Source organism: Prionailurus viverrinus, chromosome A1 (assembly GCF_022837055.1).
Source record: "Prionailurus viverrinus isolate Anna chromosome A1, UM_Priviv_1.0, whole genome shotgun sequence".
Lineage (NCBI taxonomy): Eukaryota > Metazoa > Chordata > Mammalia > Carnivora > Felidae > Prionailurus > Prionailurus viverrinus.
The window spans coordinates 191089330-191103840 of NC_062561.1; the positions used below are offsets into that span (position 1 = coordinate 191089330).

At 39.4% G+C, this 14511-nt stretch overlaps 1 pseudogene; it reads left to right on the plus strand.

The window, feature by feature from the left end:
• The first annotated feature begins 906 nt into the window (after positions 1-906).
• On the plus strand, positions 907-1389 carry LOC125168886 (peptidyl-prolyl cis-trans isomerase A-like; annotated as a pseudogene).
• The last annotated feature ends 13122 nt before the right edge of the window (positions 1390-14511 follow it).

Below are 14511 nucleotides of genomic sequence, written 5' to 3' on the forward strand. Positions count from 1 at the left end.
AATAAAGGGCAGCTACCTGACTTTAATTCACCTAGGTGTGATGGCAGCCTCAACTTCCCCTGTAAGTTTTTTTCTGCCTCTGTCCCTCTGGAAGCAGCTGAACACATCTATCCTTTGTTAGCTGAAATTGTATGACATGCCTCAACCAGGAGACCAGAGTTCAAAGCCTGGTTCTATCTCAAACTAGCCACGTGTCTTTGGACTGCTAAAAACATACCCATTTTTCTATTTGACTATTACAATAGTCTGTAATGAGGAAGGGGTAGAGAGCATGTCATTATTCCCCTTGTTCAGATGTGGAAACTGAGGCCCAGAGAAGTGAAATGATTTGTCCAAATTCCCTCCTCTCCTCCAGACCAGGAGGCAGTCAGGTAAACAATTTCCACAGGCCTTTCTGGCTGTAAGGGGCTTAGGCTGCATTGTTTCCTTTTGACCACTGCCTGGTTGCAAATAGATCCCCCCATCTACTGTTCTTCATGCTACATCCTCTTGTGTTCCCTCTCCCTGCTCCCTTTCCCACAGCCAGCTGTGTCAGGTTGCGCTAGGGATTTTTGACAACAGAGGGGGCTGCTGAGCCAAACTGGGCTTTCTCCAAATAAGGAAGAAGAGCTTGCCTGCCTGCTTAGATGTAGCCTGAGTTCCTCATTCCATCCTGAGTTCTGTGAAGCCTCTTAGGTCACAGTAGCACAAAATATTCTAGGGATTTGTGGTACAAAATATAATCCATGAAGAACATGTGCTCTGGTCCTAGCTCTGCTAGTAACAACTTGTCACCGCAGGAAAGTCCCTTCATAGAAATGTAAAAAAAGTCCTAGCGCAGGGGCTCTTAAACCTGGCTGCACATCAGAATCTCGCAGGCTGCTTACTGAAACACACAACCCTGGCAGATGCCCGCACTACCCAGCTATGGTCATCCCCTCTGTGTTCTTAGACATTGTCAGGCATGGTGAACCCTTGGGCCATTACTCCTTCGAGCTGTTTGCAAACAAAGCTCTAAAGACAGCAGAAACCATTTATGCTCTGAGCACCTGGAAGAAAGAATTTGGAGAAGGAATTACAGAGTTATTCTGGGATTTCTGTGCCAGGATGGTGACTTCACATGCTTTATTGGCACTGGTGGCACGTCCTTCTATGGGGAAAAATCTAATGGTGAGAATTTCATCCTGAAGCATATGGTCCTCAAATCTTGTCCATGGCAAATGCTGGATCCCACACAGAGTTCCCAGTTTTTCATCTGCACTGTGAAGATTTAATGGATGAATGGCAAGCATGTGGTCTTTGGCAAGGTAAAAGAAGGCACGACTTTTGTGAAAGCTAATGGAGCACTTTGGGCCCAGGAATGGCAAGACCAGCAAGACGATCACCATTGCTGACCATGAACAAATCTAATAAATTTGACTTGTGTTTTATCTTAACCATCAGACCATTCTTTCTGTAGTTCACAAAAGTACCCCTTCACCCTCATCTGCTCAAAATAACCTATAATCTTTGTGATCTCACTGCAAAGAATATGGGTTCCATATTTTTCTTATCCCCCTCCAAGTCTAGCTGGATTGCAGCGTTAAGTTTATTATTATGAAATAAAAACTAAACACAAGAAAAGGAAGAAAATACACAATCCAGGGCCCCATCTCAGACCTATTAACCAGAATCGCCAAGAGTGGAACCTGGAAATCTCTAATTTTATAATTTCAGATCCCAGGACTTTCTGATACAGAGACATGTTTGGGAACCACTAAATTACATAAACTCAAGCTCTTTTTTTTCATTCTAGATGTAAACTCGAAATGTCAACCTCTCTTCTGCTCCCCAAAAAATACAACTCCTTTAATTTCTGGTTTATTGGTCATTGAATGCCTAAAGAACTGTCTTAATAATGATTTGAAGGCAGCATTATACAGTGGAAACAGAACATGAGCCACAAATGTGAGCCACATTTATAATTTTACATTTTCTAGCAGCCATCAAAAAACAATGTTAAAAGAAATAGGTAAAAGTAAGTTTAATAGCATATTTTAATTATTATATGCAAAATATTATTTCAACTTGCAACAGATATAAAATTATTGAGATATTTTACATTTTTTTCTTTTGTGGTGTCTCCATGATCATTATGTATTTTACTTGTACAACATTCATCCATTTGGACTAGGCACATTTCAAATGCTCTGTAGCCACATGTACCCAGTGGTTCCCCATTGTAGGGCTGGTAAGCTGCATCAATAGCGGATAGGGCAATAATCAATTAGCAGTATCCATGATGAGCAGGATATTGCAGGCGAGACACATGTGCCCTATAGTTGTCATCACTGGGTAGTAAACACCAAATGACCTAATTTCCAGTTCTCTAGAGATCAGGCAAAAGGACAAAGGTCAAAGAAGACTCCGCCTACGACTCATTCATGATGAGGAGACAGGAAATCCACACTAGCGGTTAGTGGTTAGAAGCACTGCAATAGAGTGTAACAAATATTAAAATAAGTAAGACAAAGACTTAGCCAGGAGTGGGTAGAATAGCCCAAGCACTAGCACTTGAGAATATATGATCTTCCTAACTCAGGGTCAGTATAATGTGCCTATTGAAGGGCTATTGATTGATTTATACGGAACATTCCAGTGTGGTTGAATATCCACTATGAGAGATAGCCAGCTGATACATTGCAGAAAAAGGAGGGGAGGAAGGTACCTAGGCCACAAAAATAATAACATAATCAGTAATAACAATAGATCACATTGAAAAATTATAATTTTAAAAAGCACTTTATTATCCATTTTCATTTGTTCTTTATGACATGGGCAGGCAGATGAGATGTATGTGCCCATTTTAGACTGGGGAACTGAGGTTCAGAGAGGTATGTGTTTGCCTAAGTCTCAATAGCCAGGGAGTAAATAGCATAGTTTCTCCACATGAAGCTCTCTGGTCCATATAGGAATTCAATCCTGGTCTCATTATCAGTGAACTCTGGCCAACTACTTACCTGATGCAGCTATAAATATCATTAATTCACTTTTCAAAGGCCTTTCCTCTTCTAATAGATTAAGTCCTGTTAACTTCCTATCCACTCCCTCCTCTGTGTCTGCGTCTGCCACCTCCTCTGCCCCTCTGCTGTCTCTAATCATTCATCTCCCTGGAAGGTGTAAATGCCTTTGCCTGGGGCAAGGATGCCTTTTCTACAGCACCACGTGGAGCTGACAGCCCACGGGTAATACAGAAAGCAGCACTTTCCTCTGCTGGCTGAGCCCAGATAACAACTTGCAAAGTCACTCGTGGAGGCATGGAAAGGTTTTGAGCATGTGATGAAATGAGCCGATGTGTAAGGCAGACGAACAGTTGAAGTGGAAAGAGGAAGAACCAGAAATAAAAAGAGGAAGAAGGAAGGAATAGTAATAGTCAATATTGGCTCTTTTTCCCATTCAGCTCTTAGCTTCTATTAGTTCCTCAGAGAGGCCTTACCTGTATAGGCTACCCATCACGTCACTCTCTATCAGATGATCATCCTTTGGTTCTGCACAGCATCTGTCACTCTCAGATGTCTTTGTTATTACCTGTCCCCACCCCAGATTGACTATAAAGTCCATGAATACACAAATCATATCTGTTTTGTTCACTGTTCTATCTGCAGATATTAAAACCACACCTAGACCATAGTAAACGCTCATTAAATATTATTTTAATGAGCGAATGAGAGGTTGGGCTAAGTACTTAACACCATTTACAAGTCATATCATTGAGCCCTCACCTTAATCCAAGGAATGAAGTATTAACCATCTGCATTTTACATGTTCCAATAATCTAAGCATGAGGTGATAAGAGTTTATAACCTATATACTGTAAAGTCACTAGTAATTTCCTAATCCCTCAAATCCAAGCCCTTTTCTCAAAGAAACCTTTTCTCATTCATCCCAGCCTTGTTTTAACATTGGGAGACTGTTGACCTTGGGTTCCTCCTAGAAAATCTCTTTTGGATTCCACACATTCAGTCATTTAACAAAAGTTTATTAAGCACTGACTATGTGCCAATCGCTGTTACAAGGGTTGAGGGTGCAAAGTTTTGGCCAAGTAGAAATTAAGAAGGGACCTAATACAATAATGCTAGTTTTCTCTCCATCATTTCTTCTCAACTTCCTCCACTTTCAGGTCCCCATTTTTCCTCAATCTCTCACATGTGAGTATCCCCAAGGTCCAGCTGTAGGCCTCTTTTTATGCACATTCCCACCTGAAAGAAAATGGTGATTTCAATCTACCATTGCCTCTTAAGCAGTCACCTATATGCAAATGCCTTCGAAATCAATAATCTCCAATGCAAACCTTTCTCCTAAACTCCAAATCTACATCTCTTTTCTACTAGGACATCCCATAATCACCTCTTCTCAACTCTACAACCTGCAAACGGAATCCATCAAGTACCCTGCCCTCCCAAACTGGCCTGAATTCCTGGCATCTATTTCTACAGAGAGGTCACAAGGAAGAAACCAAAGAGACCCAACGATTTTTAGCTCCAATTAAGTTTATTATCAGCAATAGAAGCATCTGCTCCCTACCAGGTCTCTAACCCTGCCCTCCACCTCTCCAAATGTCATGGCAACCAAAAAAAAAAAAAAAGGTAAGTTTTCCATGGCTCAGCATGAGGAAGAGTATCCATAATGCACTGAGTCAGTCCAGTGGTCTGAAATAACTGAAATAGCAAACTAGTAGTAGGAGAGCTGGCCTCATAAGGTGACATACAGATTGGGAGAGTGGTCAAGTGCACTAGAAGTCAGGGCTGTAAGTACAATGGACGCATTTTCAGCTGCACTGTAGAGTCAGCAGAGGGCCCAAGGCCTTAGGCTTCAAGGTAGGAGGTGGGAACAGGGGCTCTACAAGAATGTTAAAATCCTTGAAGTTAAGTCATTATGTACTATTTAAAGGCTCTATTACACTGAGTCCACTTTGACCCCCATGCAGGGATGTGCTAGAGTCAAAAATGCACATAGAATTTGAGTTGCAAAACAAGTGGAAAATCCTTGGCTTAGCAGATTCTGGTGTAAGGAATGAAAAGTTGACAGACTTTAGCATTAGAAAAACTTCTGCAAGTTAACTCAACCCCTTGGAGGAATTCTCTCTACTGCAGAAAAGGTAAACTGAGTTTGAGGACCACCAGTAATAAGTAGTATTAAATAAACAGGACCACTGCTAATAAATAAATAAATAAATTATAAATAAATAAATAAATAAATAGTATCTATGTATACATTCTTTGAGAAAGAATGGCATGATTGATGATTTCTGCCATAACAAGGAATGAGAGGCAAGGTAATAACAGGATTATCCCACTTATTTGCCATCCCAAATGGTCAGGCATTTTTAGATGTATTCTGCTAATCATAGTCAATAAACAACAACATTTTATTTTTTTTACTACACAAAAATGTGGATTTAACTTAACAAAATACATTTTATTTGAATCAAGTTAAGGAACAGTTGCTAACATTCCATATTGCTCAGGACAAAGCCATGGGTTCAGTCTCTGAGGGCTAGTTAACTTTGCTCTGTCAAGCAATACCTGATTTCATCCCTTAAAAAGTCATAGATTTACTTATAAATATGTACTATTCCATATGGGAAAAACAGATCAAAATGAAATGCACTGTCAATATTAAGATGTCAACTCTTCCCAAATTCATCTACAGTTTCAGTGCAATCTCAGTCCAAAATCCAAGCAAGAAATTTATTATTTAAATTTCTATTCAATTCTAGAAATTGACAAACTGATTTTAAAATTTGTGTTAAAATGCAGATAGGCCAAATAATTTTTTAAGGAACAAAGTAAGGGAGCTCACACTACCTGATTTCAGGAATTACTATAAAGTTATTACAAACAATAAATATGATATTGATGAAAAGACATACTTATAGATCAGTAGAACAAAATAGAGAGCTCAGAAACAGATCCACACATACAAGTTCAACTCCTTTATAACAAAGATGTCAAGTCAGTCCAATGAGAGAAAGGATAATCTTTTCAACAAATGGTACACCAAAATTAACCACACCCTTACATTATACTACACACAAAAATAACTCAAAATGAATCAAAGAGCCAAATGTAAGAATCCAAACAATAAAACTTCTAGAAGAAATCATACAGACTTTGGAGTAGTCTTAAATCAAAACATGAATTTAATAAGTTGGACATCATCAAAATGAAATTTTTTTGCTATATAAAAACCACTATTAAGAAAATGAAGGCAAGCAAGCCCCATACTAGGAGAGAAGATCAGCAAAATAGATTGAGAAGGATTGTAAACATATATAAAGAATACTTACAACTCGGTGATTATTAATAAGAAAAACCAATTGGAGCCTAAATAAAATATTTGAACAATCATTTCACCAAAAAAATACATACATACACACACACACACACACACACACACACACACAGATGGCAAACAGGCACACAAAAATGTGCTGATCATTATTAGTAATTAGGGGAATGCAAATTAAATGACAATGAGATATCATTACAATTCTTAAAACGGTTAAATAAAAAAACGGACTATACCAAGGGTTGATGAACACATAACTGAAACTTTCATACACTGCTAGTGAAAATGCATAATGACAGAACCACTTTGAACAGTTTGGCAGTTTCTTAAAAGTCAAAAATACACAGGGTGCTTGGGTGGCTCAGTCAGTTAAGCTTCCGACTTTGGCTCAGCTCATGATCTCACGGTTTGTGAGTTCGAGCCCCGTGTCGGGCTCTGTGCTGACAGCTCAGAGCCTGGAGCCTGCTTCGGATTCTGTGTCTCCTCTCTCTGCCCCTCCCCAACTTGTGCTCTGTCTCTCAAAAAAGAAATAAATGTAAAAAAAAAAAAAAGAAAGAAAGTCAAAAATACATCTGCCATACCATTCAGGCATCCCTCTCCTAGGTATATACCCAAAGAAAAAGAAAGCATATATACATACAAAGACTTGTATGTGAATGTTCATAATGGCTTTAACTGTAATAGCCCCAAATTGGAAAAACTCAAATATCCATCAATATGTCAATGGATAAAGAAATCAGAAATCCATACAATGGAATACAACTCAACAGTAGAAATGAACAGATTATTAATACACACAACAGGGATAAACTTCAAAATAATTACGATGAATGAAATAAATCAGACAAAAAACACTATATACATGTTTGATTCCATTTATATGTAATTCTAGAAATGCAAAAATAATTTACAGTAGAATAAAACAGATAAATAGCTGTTGGAGAATATGGTTGGGGAGAGAAGAAGGAATTTTTTTGAATTTTTTTAAAGTTTATTTATTTATTTTGAGAGAGGGAGAGAGAGAATCTCAAGCAGACTGCACGCTGACAGCACAGAGTTTGAGGTGGGGCCTGAACTCAGGAACCATGACTGAGTCGAAATGAAGAGTTGGTTGCTTAACCAACTGAGCCTCCCAGGTGCCCCAAGAAGAAGGAATTATAGTGAAACATAAAGAAACTTTTGAGAGGTATGTGTTCATTACACTGATTTTGGTGATGGTTCACAAGTATAGACATACATCTACACTCATCAAATTGAACACTTTACATACATGCAGTTTATTTTATGGTTTTTATATTTCACAAAGCAGTTTTAAACATTTTTTTAACGTTTATTTATTTTTGGGACAGAGAGAGACAGAGCATGAACGGGGGAGGGACAGAGAGAGAGAGGGAGACACAGAATCGGAAGCAGGCTCCAGGCTCTGAGCCATCAGCCCAGAGCCTGACGCGGGGCTCGAACTCATGGACCACGAGATCGTGACCGGAGCTGAGGTCAGACGCTTAACTGACTGAGCCACCCAGGCGCCCCTCACAAAGCAGTTTTAAAAGCATGAGTAAAGACTAGAAATTTAAATAAACTAAAATGTTTAAAAAATTATATTTTATTATTGAAGTATGGATATCATGTATTTTATACATATTTCCTTTGCTCTATTTGCATTTTCCAAAATTGTAATACACTATTTTTAAGTGTTTTTCTTTTTTCTCAAATATACCTTTGTATTTGCTCTTTAAAAAAAATTTTTTTTTAATATTTATTTATTTTTGAGGGAGAATCAGAGCATGAGCAGGGAAAGGCAGAGAAAGAGGGAGACACAGAATCCGAAGCAGGCTCCAGGCTCTGAGCTGTCAGCACAGAATCTGATGTGGGGCTCAAACTCATGAGCTGTGAGATCATGACCTGAGCCAAAGTGGATGCTTAACCGACTGAGTCACCCAGTCACCTCTGTATTTGCTCTTTATAACAAGGATAAACAACAAAGAAGTTTAAAAGGCAAAATCTACTTACCATACTCATCATCACTGTCAAATCCCAATTCCAAATTAACCACCATTAACAATTTCATGTGGGGCTTTCCAGGGTTTTATCCATGAATATAAACTGACAGAAATTGTGTGTGTGTGTGTGTGTGTGTGTGTGTGTGTGTGTGTGTTAGTTTGGCAGTAGGATTTGGTGGTGGTAGTGAGTAATGGCCCCTCTTAACTTAAACCTTCCCAATCTCACAAAGCTCCTCTTTTGGCCAGCTTTAACATAGGATCATACAGGGAAGGGAACTCTGGGAAACAATTCTTAGCTGAACCAAGCAGACCCAGTATAATCTAACACATATAATACAGTATATCATGCTTTATTTCTTTATTCCTTTATTGATTATATGTATTTAAGTTGATTCTATGTGTTTGCTGTTTAAAATTGCTATTGGGGAGCCTTGCTGGCTCAGAAGACCATGCAGCTTTTGATCTGGGAGTTGTGAGTTCAAGCCCCACCTTGAGTGTAGCGATTACTAAGTTAATTAATTAATTAACTTAAAAAAATAAAACAAAATTGCTACAATAAATGCCCTTGAGTATTTCTATTTTTGTACCAGCGTTCTTTTGTAAGATAAATTCCTAGAAGCGAAATTGCTAGGTCAAAGGATATGTGCACTTAAAGTATTTATAGATAAGTCCAAATTGTCCTCCAAAATGGTTGTGGTAGTTTACTTCCTTTTCTATATTGCTTCTTTGTCAACACTGGATATTACTTACCAATATGATAGAGGGAAACAGTACCCTGTTTCATTTTGCATTGCTTAGCATATTAAAAATGATTTATGTTTCATATGTTTAACAGGTTTATCTTTCTCCTTTGGGTTGCCTGTTGATATTCTTTGCTCTTTTTTTATATATGGAATTGTCATTTTCCTGTTTTCTTGCTGTTCTATTGTGCTTGGCTTTTGTTTTATTTTGTTTTGGTTAGGGTCATATCAACTTATTTTATAATAAAAAAAAATTGTAACGTGTGCTGAAGGACTAAGTCATTTAAGTATGGTTCTATTAGTGTAAGGATTCTCCACTTCTAGAAAAACCAGAGATGTGCAGATTCTGTTGGTGGCAGGTCAGATGCTAAGCCATCTCAAATGAAGCAAAGAATTACAGTTGACCCTTGAACAACATGGGGGTTAGAGGTAACCCCCCATACAGTAAAAAATCCACATATAACTTTGGACTCCCCAGACACTTAACTGCTAATAGCCTACTGTTGACCTACAGCTTTACCAATAACATAAACAGTCGATTCACATATTTTATGTTATATGTTTTATATATATTATATACTGCACTCTTTTTTTTTTTCAACGTTTATTTATTTTTGGGACAGAGAGAGACAGAGCATGAATGGGGGAGGGGCAGAGAGAGAGGGAGACACAGAATCGGAAACAGGCTCCAGGCTCTGAGCCATCAGCCCAGAGCCCGACGCGGGGCTCGAACTCACGGACCGCGAGATCGTGACCTGGCTGAAGTCGGACGCTTAACCGACTGCGCCACCCAGGCGCCCCTACTGCACTCTTAAAGTAAGCTAGAGAAAAGAAAATGTTATTAAGAAAATAAGGAAGAGAAAATACATTTACAGCACTGTACTATATTTATCCAAGAAAAAATTTGTATAAAACTGAACCCACAGAGTTCAAATCCTATTCAAATCATGTTATTCCATAGGTCAACTGTAGAGCTATTCTGCACTGAGCAACCCAACTATCATTTTGGGGAAATCCACAGAATTCTAACTCCAAATATAGATACTCTCTCTGAATGTTTAACCAATATTCACATTGTCTGAGAACTCTGCTTGGAATTTTTCAGAGCCTATTCAACCAAGGAATACTAAGAATGAGGCATCCATACTATCATCACCACCATCCCCTTTTTGCACTCATGGTAGACCTTGCTAATTGATCACTCTTTCTTCCAGAGCTCAGATGTAGCCTAAAAAGCTTTCTCTATGGGTGCCTCGCTGGCTCCTTAAGCATGTGACTCTTGATCCTGGGGTTGTGAACTGGAGCCCCACATTGGGTGTAGAGATTACTTAAAAATAAAATCTTAAAAAATAAAAAGCTTTCTCTATGCAACATCCCAGGGAGCTGCTACCAATCAATCAGAATTGGTGTTTAAGATAAAACTTGTTTTGCTGCCCTGGTTCTAGTTCAAACTTCTGTTTTTTAGAGAAAGAAATGAAGACCCAGGGTGGGGGTGTGACACACACAAAAACACGCAGCAAGTTACTTGCAAAGCCAGAACTCAAAACTAGCCTTCTGCTTCCCAGCTGAATGCTTCTTCCCTGGCACCATTGTGTCCTATCTCTTCTGCTACCACCAGGGAAAGCCTTTTCATGGAGCATTTGGTGAAGAAGACCCTTTTACAGAGTGACTAATACATGCAAATGGTTTGATCACACATTTGTGTCAATAATATCCTGATAGGCTTACAGCTGGATTAAGAAGGGGACTAGTAGGGCAATCAAGAATCTATTAAGGGGCACTGAAAAAGAGGGGCAAATGTAAGAAAGTGGAGAACTCGTCTCAGCAAGACATCCTATGGAATTGAATGAAATATCAAATACATTGTGGTGGAAGTGGGGAGCTAGGGTCCCCTCAAAGAGCAGTCTCAGTAGCAACAGATGGTCTCTAACCAGTAATCTGATTAACTTTTATTTTGCAGAGTCGAGCAATAACAAATCCTTGGGGACAATAAAGAAAAGAATAAAGACGGACAAAAGCTAGCCTTCTTCTCTCTACTTCCTCCATGCATGCTCCTCTACACTAATGAACAAATATCTGACTATCAATTTAAAGGAACACTATATTTTTGGTGTGCTCTGAGCATCAAATCATTGATCCTCAAGGTGCAGTCATATGTCTCCAACCACCTTTGTTCCCTTACCCCCACCCCAACTCCACCCATCCTTCCATCTTACCTGCTCTGCAAAGGCTTCCCTAATTTGCACACTGCCCGTGGTTATGGGTTTCTCCTTGGGAGTATCATCTGCATTTTAATTAGGCCTTGGGAGCACACCACCTGTTATCAGCAAGTATCTCTGTATGGAAGGACAACCTGCTTCTTCTCTATCAGGCACAAACTGTGCCTTTTCTTATTTGTATGCCATATAGCACCTGGTTGATTTTGCCACTGCTCAAAAAGTATTTGGTGACTAAATGGCAGAAGGAAAAACTCCCGTTAACTTCTGGGTTTCACTTTCAAAGGGTCCATGGAGATCTTGGCAGCACACAGAATTTCCTTTCCTCAAAGGCCTATCTGATTGGGTCCTGTGTCAGTCATGCAAGGATTCTGCTTGGAGAGGCATGATTTTGGCTTGCCAAAATTCTTTCGTTCTTTCTTTCTTTCTTTCTTTCTTTCTTTCTTTCTTTTGTTATTTTTTTTTTTGTGACTGACTCTCATTTTATCATAGTATTATAAAAATTTGTTTCTACTTTCTCTCATGCCTAGGCTAACAACAGTTTATGGTGAGGCCTACAATGTAATTTATTTTACCCTTTATCTGAAGGCCAGATATAGAGAGAAAGAGGAAAAAGAAAGAAAAGGGGAGCAGGAATGAGAGAAGTATGAGAATAATGTGAGTCCAATGATAAATGCAAATCTTTATCTAGAATAGTGGTTCTTAAGTAGGGGGAGAGTCTGTCCCCCAGATAGGTGCCAGATTAAATATAGTACCCCCAGTTAAACTTATACATTCTAAAATTTATTCATTATTTCTCTGAAATTCAAATTTAACTAGGCATCCTGTATTTTTATTTGCTAAATTCAGCAATCCTATCCCAGGGGACACGTGGCAATGTCTAGAGGAATTTTTGATTGTCATGACTTGGGGGTTGTTAAAAGATAAACTGAGACATATTAAAATTATTAAGAGTTTGTTTGAGCAAAAATTGATTCAAATCTGTAGCACCCAACTATAAGTGGCTAGAAGCATTCCTCCAACAAGCTCTAGTGGCAAGACTTTTATGGAGAATACATGCAAGAAATGCAAGGATTGATTGGCTGTAGCTTGAGCTGTTACCTTATTTGGGAAAACCTAGTTGGCTATTTATGGTTGGTTGTCCTCAGGTTTTGATTTCTTAACCTTGAGGCATTTATAGGCTTAGGTTTTGGTTTGCTTATGTAGGCTGCTAAGGTTTTAGAAACACCTCAGTCTAATGGCCTCCTTGTTTAATCAATTTAACAGGGTGCTACTGGCAACTAGTAGGTAGAGGCCAGGGATATTGCTGAACACTCTATAATACCCAGGACAATCCCCCCACAACAAAGAATGATGTGGTCCAAAATGCCAATAGCACCACTGTTGAGAAGCTTTGGGTAACTTTTATGTCTGAAAAGCACGCAGTCTGGCTAAAATGGCATCGTAGGAAAACAGTACTCATGCGGGTATGGATAAGCATATATTTTTCCTCCAGAAAACTATTTGCAAAGTTTCTTTCTTTTAAATCTACGTACTATGATAATCTAGAGTTTCATAAACATAATTTCTCCAATTTCTCCCTGGGGAAATGTGACAAAATTCAGATCACATTTGGGGGGAAAAATACTCAGAAATATTAAGTGATTTTCCAGGACCCCACAGAGCCCAAGGAAAATAGAATTAAAACTCAAAACTGCTAAACACATCTCTCATTGCAATAAAGCCACCCTATCTCACTTCTCCTCCATTCTCACCAGACTCCGAATAAGGCAATTGCAACAGAGTTTTAGTTTTCAAGAGGAGATCAAAAGTTTTCACAACTGATTAGCATCCATCCAGAAAGCAATAGCTTCCCTTAACCTTGAGATGCAAATAGCCAAAGATTGTCAAGGGATCTGAAGGGCTGGAGGATTTGATGGAAGATCAAATTCCCGACATTTCCAGGGCAATTAGTTTCACATGCAAAGTCACAGGAAGGTCCTGCCTACTCTCCAGGAGCAGAAAAGCTGTAATAAGACCCTGCCTGAGCTTTACAAACTTGGACTAATTGGCCTGCATCTACCCAGCAGAATACATTATCGTTATCCCCATTTCATAGAACACAGAAGGTGGGTAGAAATCTTTTTATGCCACCACCACTAGGCACAGGCTTCTTTAATATTTCCCACTATGGATCACTATACATAAACTCTGGGTACTGGGACTGCTTAGCTAATTATTCATAGTAGTGGAAAGGAAAGACCTGAAATTAAGTCAAATCTCTTTGCAGGTGCCTCTTAAAATTCCACTTGAAGGTGAATCCTGGCCTCAAAAGGGTTTAAAACAGTTTAACATTTTTATCTGATAGTTAAGGAAACCATGGAGGAAGTTGTCAGTTACAGCCAGGACTTTGGAGCATGAGCTAAATTGATTTTGAAAGATCTGATTACTGAACCACTTCCCTCACACTGGCGGCCAGGGCTGGAGCCACGGCTGACTTCTCCGGACGTGCTGTGGCAGTCAAGATCCAGCCAGGTGGCCGCATCCATTTGGTGACTCAAATGCAGCCTGTTGTCATGATGGATTTTCTGCTCACAAATGTACAGTTATGTCTGCACGTCTTTTTGTTACCGCCATGGTTCTCTCAAGGACAGCATGTTCGCTTCCTCCAGGGCCATTTAATGACTGGGGAATCTTCCACTGGGTGACCCTGCCTGACTGACAAGGGATATGACAACCCCAAATTCTCTAGGGCTTTCACCTTGATGCTTCTTTTCCTCTAGCACTGATGAGGCTTCACCTTATGCAAGCTGGCAGCCTGCTTTCTCAAATCAGCCAAAGGACACTGGTTGCAAAGACTTGCCCAGAGAGAATGTGGCCAGCCAAAGATGCTGGTGGAATCCTTGCTGGCAAGACTGACTCCTGACTGAACATCTTAACATTGAACTACCTTTCATGAGACAGGTAGGGCTGATAACAGGAGGTCTAGGTCCTACAAAAGTTTCTGGCTTCTTTACCTCTCAAGGATGCTGAGTCAGGTGTTATGGTTAAGAACAGGGTGCAGTCTCTGACATTTTACTAGCTTTGTAACCTTACACAAGTTATTTTTTAACTACAGTTTCCTCATCTATAAACATTGGATAATTGGGACATCTGGGTGGCTCAGTTAAGTGTCCAACTCTTGATTTTGGCTCAGGTCATCATCTCAAGCTCATGAGTTTGAGCCCTGCGTTTGGCTCCACTCTGGACTGTGAGTCAGCTTAAGAT